The following is a 12,370-nucleotide window of genomic DNA, read 5'->3' as shown; positions in this document are numbered from 1 at the left end:
TGGGCCATCCTCCACTGCACTCCCTGGCCACAGCAGAGGGCTGGCCTGGAAGAGGGGCAACCGGGACAGAATCCGGCGCCCCGACCGGGACTAGAACCCGGTGTGCCGGCGCGGAGGATTAGCCTAGTGAGCCTCGGTGCCGGCCTTGACCTTAGAATTTAAAGAATGAATTTGTAATGTGAAAAGGTATTCATCAAACTATTTTACATCTGAATAACCTTCTTTCAAAATGTAATATAAATTTAAGAGTTACCTGTCAATTTGGAAAACTTAAGAATAAATATAATTTTCTTCAGCCTTTTGCAATTTCCTGGAAACAAAATTATGTTATGATTTTTAAATTAGTAAGTCAAATAATATATGACATAAAATGAATATCCCAGGGTTCAATTTTAATTCTAAAGGAGAATGTAAACATTTTATTTCATAGTTCTAGTTTTATTATCTTATACTACTCAGTGTAAATTACATGCCCTTATATATATAGTTATTGAACAGTATCGATTACACAGTTGATAAGTTAAAATATTGAGTGACTAATAATCATTATTCTTTGCTGATTTTCTAAAAATAATTGAGTTGTTCTTGTTTAGTACTATAATTTATCTTACTGCTAGAAAAATAATGCTTTGAAAAACTTATTGGAAGATGAACGAGAAAACCAACAGCAGCAGACCTCCTTGTTAAGGATGTGTTGGGTAAAGCGAAATATACTATCAGTTTTCAAAGCTCTAGATCCCCATATTTAAAAACATTTACATATTTGTAGATAAAAGTGTATGTATGTCTGCTTGGATCTGTAAACTGCAGTGTTTGAAAGAGAAAAAAAAGTGATGTGGCACAGGAAATTCTCTTAGCAGGAGGGCAATCTTCAAGACCAAAGATGAAAAGATAGTAGTGGAAGTCAAAAAGGAGAAAGAAAATACTTTTGGGGAAACTTCAGTAATAGTTACTCCAGAGCCTTCCAAAGCTTCACTTTAGATATAATGTGGGGCCAGCGTTGTGGCGTAGTGGGTAAAGCTGCCGCCTGCAGTGCCAGCATTCCATACAGACACCAGTTTGAGTCCTGGATGCTCCACTTCCAATCTAGCTCTCTGCTATGGCCTGGGAAAGCAGCAGAGGATGGCCCAAGTCTTTGGGCCCCTGCACCCATGTGGGAGACCTGAAAGAAGCTCTTGGCTCCTGGCTTCAGACTGGCGCAGCTCCAGCCTTGGCAGCCAACTGGGGAGTTAACCAGAGGATGGAAGGCCTCTCTCTCTCTACTTCTGCCTCTTTGTGTGTAACTCTGCCTTACAAATAAATAACTAATCTAAATGTATATATAAATTTAAATAAAATGTGGATACAATGTGGAATAAGAATGTTATAAATGAAAGAAGAAAAATTATCTCTACTGAAAATTATCTTCTGGACATTTAAGAAGAGTGATGACTATTTGAGATCTCTTTATAAAAGCACTTAAATGTCACATCTTTATGAATGAAGAAAAATAATATAAAGAGTTACGCCTTTGATGACTATGATTCCAATTAGGAGGGAGGAATGTTTCCATCCAGTGTTTCTGTGAAGAATTCTGTGACTGAATGGCACTAAATGGCCAGGCTTGCTGAATTTTTTGACTGAGAGAAATTTTTTTTTTTTTTTTTTTTTTTTTTTGACAAGCAGAGTTAGATAGTGAGAGAGAGAGACAGAGAGAAAGGTCCTCCTTCCATTGGTTCACCCCCCAAATGGCTGCTACGGCCAGCACACTGCGCCCATCCGAAGCCAGGAGCCAGGTGCTTCTGGTTTCCCATGCGGGAGCAGGGCCCAAGGACTTGGGCCATCCTCCACTGCACTCCCGGGCCACAGCAGAGAGCTGGACTGGAAGAGGGGCAACCGGGACAGAATCCGGCGCCCACACCGGGACTAGAACCCAGGGTGCTGGTGCCGCAGGCAGAGGATTAGCCTAGTGAGCTGCAGCGCCGGCCCACTGAGAGAATTTTGTCATTACCAATCCAGAATCTTCCTTCTGGGACTCTTCTTCTCTGGAAGGTTTTATCTTTTTGCCATTCCCCTCCACCATACCTTTGTATTTTACCCTTTTATGCTATCAAAACCTTTTCAGGGAAGAATTTACTAAAGGTTATTGTATTTTATTTTGAATGAATTGCATTTAAGAAAATGGAATAAATCTCTAGTGGTAAAATTTCAACTATTAATCCACAGCAAGTGAAATATTTTTGGTAAACCTTTCCCAGTGCCTACATCACATGCCCCTGGTATGTCACCATGTATGCAGTTAGCTACCTGACAGATGGGTAAGGGTGATCCATGACTAGGCTTTATGAAAGCATTTGGGAAGAACAAATCATTATACAATTCTGACTTGGGGAAAAAATTTTACTCCTGAGTTACTCTACTTTTTCTCTAGCTGCCTTGGTTTATGATTTTTAGCTAACATCACTGCTTTTGGTCTCATCTCATCTCACAACATCTCCACAGTTCTGGAAATAATTTTTTGGGCCTGGAGGTGCTGTTTGAAAGCCAATGTGTTTGATGATACTGGTTTAGAGACACTGAAATTTAATTAGCTGCATTATACCAAAGCCAATTTCAGAACACAGCTATGAACAACTATGGCAACTTCTACCCAGTCCAACAATCTCCTTTTTCTAACAATTGCCTCTCACCCATCACATAATCCCCTAGTTCTGGCAGGAGGTTCCATGTTCCTGTGGGACTCTGCCTTCCTGACCACAGTTGACTGATCCAGGGGTCAGGGCAGGGCTAATGATGCCTCTCCTGGATATTTATTATCTTTAGCCTGATGTTGGGGTACACAAATCAGGACTTTGTTGGGTGCTATGTTTTCTGTGAGTACAGAGAAGGAGTCATGGTGATATTTAAGCAGCAGCTGTCCCAGTCATTCCTATATCCTTACTGTGGTTTTATTGTCCTGGAGCCTGGGGGTTGCGTATCTCAGTATCTAAGCAGGAGTCCCAGCTATTGGATGAAGCTTATTTGAACTGCAATTCTGGAAGTGCTTCTCATAGAATGGTTCTGGGGCCAAACATATCAGAATCACCATTTGATAAATATGCAGATTCCAGCACTTTATCTCTGGCCAAACGCATAAGAATCTCTGGAACTCTGCAGGTGGCCTAATCATGAATATTAACATTTAGTAGCAGCAGCACAGTGCCAGACCTCAGGACAAGGAGCTTGCAAAGAAAATCCAGGAGAGGAGTATGCTTAAGAACAACATGTGCTTTTACTAGGCTGACCCTGGAATATCTTCCCCAGCAAGCTGACATGTGGGTGTATGTTTGCCCAGGGGAAGGGAAAAGGATGTGAAGGTCAAGGAATGACACGGACATAACTGTACTTGCTGGTTTTTCCTTTTGGCAATAAAGTTGAGCTCTGTAAATACTTAGATAAAAATTAGGTATCAAATAATATTTTCTTTCTTCAGGTAAGATTGCAACATTTCTTTAGGTTTTTAATTTAAAGATTCCACTACTGTAATTTATATTGAAATTAAATTCTAAAATGAGCCACTTAACTCATAGATGGCCTAATCAGTATAATACATATTGACCAAGTTTTGGTTGTTGGCAACACTGTTCTATAAACACCATTGCCTATTTCTGTACCCTTGCTTGAACAAGGAATAATTAAAGGAATGATTAGCTGGAAAACATTTTCAGTCCTGCACATGCTCAGGAGAGCAGTGACTCAACATATTCAATAAAAGGTCATTTTAGTGTCTATACCTTGAAGTAAAACAGGAGACAGGAAGAAAGCTAGAAAATAGCTCAGGTTAGAGGAAACAGTGAGACAACAGGTCAAAGAAAAATCATTATCATTATTGGGCTTCAACCTGCTCTACAAATGCTGAAAGGAACAGGACTGCAATTTTATCCTTAAGGCAATACCAAAGGGAAGGGGAGAGGGATGCTTGGCTGTTTGTGTTTCTGTTACAGCTGCCTCTTCATGTACAAATGTTCACAAGGATGGCTCCCCTTCTAACAATGTTGTCTCAGAACTTTCGGTGCTAGAAGTAACGCAAAACCAGACTTAAAACTGTGTGACAGAATGCCGGTTGCCCTTTTCTCCCCTTCTTGCTTTTAATCAGTTTTAGCTGTGCATGAAGCTAAAGAGACTGTATCTCCCAGGCCTCTTTGCCATGCGGGATAGTCATGTGGTTACATTTTAGCCCATGATACAGGAGCTCAAGTAAGGTTTGACCTTTTAAAACTTTGGCCTTAAAACATTGGCGATGTGCTTTCCTTTTTTCTTTTTTTACTTTATTTGACAGATAGAGTTCGACAGTGAGAAAGAGAGACAGAGAGAAAGGTCTTCCTTCCATTGGTTCACCCCCAAAATGGCCGCTATGGCCAGAGTTACACCGATCCTAAGTCAGGAGCCAGGAACTTCCTCCAGGTCTCCCACATGGGTGCAGGGGCCCTAGGAGTTGGGCCATGTTCTACTGCTTTCCCAGGCCACAACAGAGAGCTGGATTAGAAGAGGAGCAGCCGGGACTAGAATCGGCACCCATATGGGATGCTGGTGCTTCAGGCCAGGGCGTTAACCCACTGTACCACAGTGCCAGCACTGGTGATGTGCTTTTCAAAGCTCTTTCTTCCTTTCCTATAGACTGGAATGGAGACACAACATCTTTCATCTCCAGGAGGAGATCACCTTGATGTTGGCAGAGGAACAAGACAGTGAGTCTCTGGATGACCTATTGAAATCGTCCTCATAGCCTTAAATAGTCACTTTAAAATAAAACAAGGAAGAAATTACTGCCTTATTGCAGCAACTAATTTTATTTTTATCTCTTTGTTATAGCAGCACCCTATTTACTATAAGACAAAACCAGACAAGCCAAAACCCACTTTAAAACAAAGGGATTTTTCCCTTTATTGACTAATGTAACTGGAAGATCTTGGAGTTCGGTGAGCTTCAGGGCTGGTTATCAAGGACTCTTTCCTTTCCAAACCTTAGTCTGTGTATTAACCTCCTGCTGAGACTGGATATCCCATGAGGGTACAACTGCATACATCTCTCCAAGGTCAGGGCACACACATTTGATATCTCCCTTAGGTCTGAGCTTCCTGGCCCACCCTGGAGCCAACAGTACATGAAGTAGTTGTTATTGTCAAGATGAAAATTCAAGGATGAGTGTTTGGCTAGTGGTTGTGCTGTTGGTTACAATACTCATGTCTCACATCCCAGTGCCTGGGTTCCACTCTTGGTTCCAGCTGCTGATTCCAGCTTCCTAATAATACAGACACTAAGAGGCAGTGGTGATGGCTCAAGTAATTGGATTTCCTGGCAAACACGTGGGAGACCCAGATTGAGTTTCTAGCTTTGGCCTCAGCTCCACCTAAGCACTGTCATCATGGGCATTTGGGAGTGAACCAGAAGATCCTTCTCTCTCTCTCTCTCTCTCTCTCTCTCTCTCTCTCTCTCTCTCTTTCTCTGCCTCTTAAAATAAAAATGAAAGTCAAGGTTACTAAGAGATATAGATGCTGAAGAGGAAATGACACTACACAATGCACTTTGGGTGGCTCTCAATGTTCCCATGATAGTGGGAATTTTTTAAAAAACAAAAAGGAAAATGTTCCAACCCTCCCCATGACTCCATCCCCAAGCAGTTAGCAGGTATCCCAGGCATATGACAAAAGCCATGAAATATTTATTTCATGGGAGTCATTTAAATTGTTTTGAAAGTGATTACAATAAAAGGGAAATTATGTTTAGACAAAATTTCAAATCTAAAATTTTTAACTTGAATTTTGAGTTTGGGATATTTAGGGGAATAGGTTGAATTGAGTATCTTTTTTTTTTAAGATTTATTTATTTATTTGAAAGTCAGAGTTACACAGAGAGAAGGAGAGGCAGAGAGAGAGAGAGAGAGAGAGAGGTCTTCCATCTGCTGGTTCACTCCCTAATTGACTGCAAAGGCTGGAGCTGCGCCGATCCGAAGCCAGGAGCTGGGAGCGTCTTCTGGGTCTCCCACACAGATGCAGAGGCTCAAGGACTTGGGTCACCTTGTACTGCTTTCCCAGGCCATAGCAGAGAACTGGATCAGAAGTGGAGCAGCCAGGACTTGAACCGGCGCCCATATGGGATGCTGGCACTGCAGGCGGCAGTTTTACCCACTATGCCACAGTGCTGGCCCCGAATTGAGTATCTTTGAAAGAAATCTGACACTGTTAGTGGTTGGAGTAACAATTTTTTAAAAATATTTAATTTATTATTTGAGAGGTACAGTTACAGACAGTGAGCGGGAGAGACAGAGAGAGAGAGGTCCTCCATTCGCTGATTCACTCCCCAAATGGCTGCAATAGCTGGAGCTTGGCTGGTCTGAAGCCAGGAGCCAGGAGCTTCTTCCAGATCTCTCATGCAGATGCAGGGGCCCAAGCACTTGGACCATCTCTACTGCTTTCCCAGGCCATAGCAGAGAGAGCTGAATCGGAAATGGAACAGCTGGGACTCAAACCAGTGCCCATAAGTGATGCTGGCCGCCACTGTTATCTTTATTCAGTTACAAATCAAACTCTAGTTGATCTCAAGCCTGGACCCAGCTGACCGGCAGACACAGAACCGTGATATCCAGAGTTGGGGAAGCAGTCGGGAAAGCACCGCCTAAAGAATGCTGTCTCCAGAAGCCTATTCCACTCCAATTCTGCCAATTCCACTCCAATTCTGCCACTCACAAGCAGCTCTGGAAGCAGGAACGCTTGGACTGTGCAGAGTACAACTATTATCACCCCAGCCTCTGAAGTTAATTCTGTCTGTGCAGACACATTGCAGAAAACCATGCCCCGCAGTTTTCCCAGAAGCCATCTGTTCAGGGTCTACCAAATTCCACTTAAGCAAAAGCATTTGGCCTTGAGGCTCACAGTCCAGGGAGACATCTTTTTTTTTTTTTTTTTTTTTTTTTTTTTTTTTTTTTTTGCTAGGCTGAGCTAACAACAGGGTAGGGGTTGTGGAGAACCGGATTCTAATCCTAGTCTGGCTTTAAACATACTATTTAAGAGGGAAAGCAAAATAAAGCAAACAGTGATGAAAGGCGAATGGCATATAAGTTTCATAGCTATTAGACTTTAACCTTACCAGAAGGGCTGTGACTCATCTGTACTTCTGTTCCTCAAACACTTTTCTCAAAGAATACAAAAAGATGCTCTTTTTATGAAAAGGTGGTTCATACAGAACAGTCATGACAAAGAGTAAATAAAATTGAGTAGCTACTGGTAATTGTTAAACCTGAAGGTAAGTTTTAAAAATGCTTCTTAGAGGGGGCCGGTGCTGTGGTGCAGTGGGTTAAAGCCCTGGCCTGAAGCGCTGGCATCCCATATGGGTGCCAGTTCTAGTCCTGGCTGCTCCTCTTCTGATCCAGCTCTCTGCTATGTCCTGGGAAAGCAGTAGAAGATGGCCCAAGTCCTTGGGCCCCTGCATCCACCTGGGAGACCCAGAGGAAGCTCCTGGCTCCTGGCTTCGGATTGGCGCAGTTACGGCCATTGCAGCCATCTGGGGAGTGAACCAGTAGATAGAAGACCTCTCTGTCTCTACCTCTCTCTGTGACTCTGTTTTTCAAATAGATAAAATGTATCTTTAAAAAAAAGTGCTTCTTCAGGTCTTCAAAGAGGGAGGTGCCTTTCTCTGAAGGGAGGAGAGAACCTCCACTTTGACTATGACCTTGTCTAAACAAGATAAGAGTCGGAGAACTCAAGGGGCTTCCATAGCCTTGGAAACTCATGACTGGTGCATAGGGAGATTACTGATGCCATAAACAGGAGTGTCAATTTGTAAAGTCAACAACAGGAGTCACTGTGCATTTACTCCTCATGTAGGATCTCTGTCCTTAATGTGCTGTACACTGAGGCTTAATGCTATAACGAGTACTCAAACAGTATATTTCACTTTGTGTTTCTATGGGGGTGCAAACGATTGAAATCTTTACTTAATGTACACCAAACTGATCTTCTGTAAAAAAAAAAAAAAAAGAAAAAAGAAAAAAAAGAAATTATCAATTCCCAACTTGACTCTCACTGGGATTAAACATGACAATAGGTCTGATCTGATTTCATCATCATTTAAAAAAAATCATCTATTATTTTTCACTTTATGTTTCTGTGTGGGAGCAAACTGTTGAAATCCTTACTTAAGGTATACTAAGCTGATCTTCTGTATATTAAGATAATCGAAAATGAATCTTGATGTGAATGGAAGGGGAGAGGGAGTGGGAAAGGGGAGGGTTGTGGGTGGGAGGGACGGTATGGGGGGGGAAGCCATTGTAACCCATGAGTCGTACTTTGGAAATTTATATTCATTAAATAAAAGATAAAAAAAAAAAGTCAAAAAAAAAAAGTGCTTCTTGGAGCACAAAGAAAAAAAGTCACCTTGTAAACCATAAATATACATAATTGTTGTTAATAAAATATTTGAATGATAGAAAGAAAAGAAATTTAAAAAGCATCAGAATATATTTTGGGGCTGGCAGTGTGGTGAAGCTGGTAAAGCCGCTGCCTGCAATGCTGGCATCCCATATAGGGGCCGGTTCAAGTTCCAGCTGCTCCATTTCAGATCCAGCTCTCTGATAATGGCCTGGGAAAACAGTAGAAGATGGTGCCAAGTGCTTGGGACCCTGCTACCCATGTGGGAGACCAGGATGAAGCTCCTGGCATCTGCCTGGCCCAGCCTTGGCCATTGCAGCCATTTGGGGAGTGAACCAGTGAATGGAAGACCTCTTTCTGTCTGTCTGTCTCTCTCTCTAACTCTGCTTTTCAGATAAATAAATAAATCATATTTTTTTAAAAAAAGAATACATTTTAAGAATTGCTTTGATAAAGGATTGCTGGGTACCTGAGAGTAAGCATCTAATCATTATTTTTATTAAATGTATAATCTCTAGTTTATTTTACATACATTATTCCCAAACCAGTAATTGATACTTTTTATATATTTCTTAATCAAAAATAAGTTCCTAAAAAAAATGTCTCTAGACATTGGGTTGAGTCTAGTGGTTAAGATGCCCGCATCCCATTCGGGAGTGCCTGGGTTTTATTTTTAGCTCAGGATCCTGGCTTTGGGAGGTAGCAGATGATGGCTCAAGCAGTTGCTGCTGCACACATGGGAGACCTGGATTGAGCTCCTGGCTTCAGTCCCAGCCTAGCCTCCCTGTCATGGACAGCTGGGGAGTGAACCAGCAGATGGGAACTCTGTCTGTCTTTCTGTCTCTGCCTCTCCAATAAATAAATGAGCTTTTAAAATTGTAAAAAACATGTCTTACAGGCAAAAGTAATATATGAAGGTAGAAGTCGGATAATGATTATGAGAAGGATGGGTATTGATGAGGAAGGAGCAGAAGAGAACTTTCATTTGCCAGGAGGGAAACGTCTATATATCCTTATTTAGTGATAGTTACAGAGATCTGTCTGTATGTAAAAGTTTATAAAACTTTATGCTAAAGATGTGTATATTTTACTTTACATAGCATATATCTTAAGTTTAAAAACTTTAAGCATGCATTTTGTTTATGTGAAATTCTAGATTAGATGCCTTTACTTTCAAAATTTCATTTAATTTGTAACAACACATGCAAAACTGATGCTTGGTACATCATGCAAGCAGTACGTTATTTGTGTTTGGTCAAAAACACATTGAGATTCTGGAGTTATATCACATTATCATTAACTAGTTTATAAGAGTAATATATCTGGGGGCTGGTGCTGTGGTGCAGTGGGTTAAAGCCCTGGCCTGAAGCCCTGGTTAAAGCCCAAATGGGGTGCTGGTTCTAGTCCCGGCTGCTCCTCTTCCAGTCCAGCTCTCTGCTGTGGCCTGGAATAGCAGAAGAAGATGGCCCAAGTCCTTGGGCCCCTGCACCCATGTGGGAGACCTGGAAGAGGCTCCTGGCCCCTGGCTTCAGATTGGCACAGCTCTGGCCGTTGTGGCCATCCAGGGAGTGAACCAGTGGTTGGGAAACCTCTCTGTCTCTATCTCTCTCTGTGGCTCTGTTTTTCAAATAAATAGAATACATCTTTAAAAAAAGACTAATATATCTGGAAATTAATGATTTTAAGGTCATTTTTAATGGAAATCTAGCGGCCAGCATTGTGGTGTAGCAGGTTAAGAGGCTGCCTCCTGTAACCTACATGGGCTGCTCTCCCTCTGATCCAGCTCCCTGGTAATGTGCCTGGGAAAGGAGCAGTGGATTCCTACGGGCTCCTTTTCGGAAGTAAACCAGCAGATGGAAGATCTCTCTCACTCTCTCTCTCTCTCTTTCCCCCTCTCTTTCTCAACTCTGACTTTGAAATAAGTAATTAAATCTTAAAAATAAAATAACATAAAATGTAAACTAAGGGAATTCTTCAATTTCTGTTAAGTTTGATGCAACTTTGTGACAGTCAAAGCATGTTTTTGTAGCCCAACTAGCACAAAATCCTATGTCCCAAGATCATGATTTTTGTGGCTCCAATTATACCACTGATATTTTTTTGAGATTCCAGCTTTTTTTATTTTTTTCCCCTTTTACACAAAACAAAGTAGAAGAAATAATACAGGATTAAAACTGCAAAAGTAGTTAATTTGTAGAATACATATACACAAAAAAACTGCATAGCAAGACAGGCTTATTTAAAAGGAGGAAACATGTAAAATTCAGGTAGTTTTCATATGAAACACTAAAAAAAATGCTACAACAGGAGCCACTGTTCACAGCAATATTGAAAGGGAAGAACCAACACCTACTTAGGGATAGATATACCACAAGGTATAGGGTTTACAGCATCAGTGCAATAAATTTACAAAACTATATTACAGCTAGTTATTTGCTTAATAATTGTTCCCAAATATTTCACATTTTTGGCCTTTAGAAGTTTATTCCCACAGATATCAACTACTCTAAACTTCTAGCTACCAAGAGGGAAAGAATGACTACAAGAAACTTTCCAAGGAGTTGCAACACCTGTGCAGACCAGGAATCAAAAAGTCTGCTTTCACCAACAGCCCTTACACTTTGCACAGAATTATCTAGAAAAAAGGACACAAGCCGAGTCCTATACCAGATCTACGGGGACCAGTGTATAGGCCGGTGCTGCCTTACCTTTAGAGACTCATTCTGGTCTCAGAAATCGGTAAGATAAGATTATTTTCTACTGAAATGAATCTTGACTAAACATAGAAAGACTTTTGTCCTTCATGGGCTGGTCTCGCAGTAAGGGTCATAGACATGGGTCTTAGCCTGCTGTGTACTTTAGAAGTCAGCTGCAAATCGGAAATAAAAGTATGCTAAACATCCTGAATCTCATCTTTTGGAAGTCTGCCTTTGAAGATCCACTAGCTCCGGTCTAAGCGCACAGGGACAAGACGGCTAGACCTGTTATATTCTCCGTTTGGGAGCAAGTGCTAATGTCTCTTCTAAATTTCTAAGTTTTGCACATAGGAGAAACCTGCACATAGTAAGCCTGGAATTGTTGCGTGTTAATCCCTGGGGATTCTTCTCCCACCATAAGAAACGGAATGAAGAATGGTTCTTAATTGGTCTCATCATCAGAAGCAGTGAATTTGGTCCCTGCAGTTTCTGCAGTCATGAAGTCGGACAGTACTGTAGCAGACGGCTTCCTGCAGCCTCAGACCACTATCCTGTGTTAGCTAAAGCAAAGGTCAATTCTAACAGTTTCCCAGGTCACTGTGAACTGTACTAAAGGGTAAAGTTCATCTCTATGCTATTTTAGAGGAAGTTGCCTAAAATTAATGTTGTCTAAGAATTAACGCTGGTTGAGAAAAATCAAAGCAAATTCACACTCACTAAAGACATGTCCGTATAAGGCCAACTGATGGGAATGTACCCAGCTACATATGAGAGGCAGGCACTATGCACAAAGCCTTAGTCGGCAAGTCTGAATTTTCATTAACTATGGGCAGAGTGAGGGAGAGCAAAGACCAACTTCTATAACATTTTAGTATCCAGATAGCAAAGGAGAAATTGTGTCTGGGGACAACACATACTCCGTTAATCACAAGGAACAAAGTAAGGGCACTCACACCTCATTTTTCTTCTCCTTCTCTTTGAGAAGCTTGTTTATCTCCCTTATGGCCGTTCCGATGTACTTCGAAATGATTTCGTGTTGGTTCAATCCAGGAAGCAAGAGTAAGAAAGTTATTACTGGGGCTGACAATGTGGTGCAGCAGGTTGAAGCCCTGGCCTGAAGCAACAGCATCCCTTTTGGGTGCAGGTTCTAGTCCCGGCTGCTCCTCTTCCGATCCAGTTCTCTGCTATGGCCTGGAAGAGCAGCAGAAGACGGACCAAGTTCTTGGTCCCCTACACCCAAGTGAGAGACCTGGAAGAAGCTTCTGGCTCCTGGCTTCGGATTAGTGCAGC

This window comes from Oryctolagus cuniculus, chromosome 4 (assembly GCF_964237555.1).
Source record: "Oryctolagus cuniculus chromosome 4, mOryCun1.1, whole genome shotgun sequence".
Classification (NCBI taxonomy): Eukaryota; Metazoa; Chordata; class Mammalia; order Lagomorpha; family Leporidae; genus Oryctolagus; species Oryctolagus cuniculus.
Note: the sequence above shows the minus strand (reverse complement) of the source record.